Here is a 611-nt window from a genome sequence, read left to right as displayed (position 1 = left end):
TCTGTGCTATAATCTCAATAAAGACCTCCAACACCGGCAGCTATCTCATCTGTTATTTTGGATTCTCGGCTTGTAATTCCTCACAGTAACTCTGATACTTAAACCCTATGTCAAAATCTGTCAAAAAATATACAAGACTGTAGATCTTTGATACCCGACTTGGCAGTGCGGTAAGTAATAACAAAAAAATCTGTTTATTTTTCTGTATTGGACTCAGAGGTTGAGGTCCTAATGCTGCTTTGGAGGAAAATGACTTCTAACTCTTCTGTTCCTCCAGGTGTCTGTCTGTGGTCAAAGCTGGCAGACTATTTTTAATTAGCACTACAACTATTTAAATACTAATTTCCTTAAATGAATTTTGGTACAACTTGTGTCTTTACAGAGAGGATCTAGTCTTAGATCGGTCATTGAGCCTCTTGTGATTCTGAGCTGTTCTTATAGGGGAGCCTCCCAACCTCGCTTGCATTCGCTCTGCCTGGAGCTATAGGCAATTAAAAATAAAAAAAGAAATCCCTGCCCAGGACGGGAAAGGGGAGGGGATGGAGCGGGTGGGAATCGCCGCTGCTTCGCCGCCGCGGGGGGTGTGACCCGCCGGGCTGCATCCGCGCCCC

The sequence above is a fragment of the Platalea leucorodia genome (assembly GCF_965183815.1).
Source record: "Platalea leucorodia genome assembly, chromosome: 5".
NCBI classification, from domain to species: Eukaryota; Metazoa; Chordata; class Aves; order Pelecaniformes; family Threskiornithidae; genus Platalea; species Platalea leucorodia.
This window is presented reverse-complemented; position numbering follows the sequence as displayed.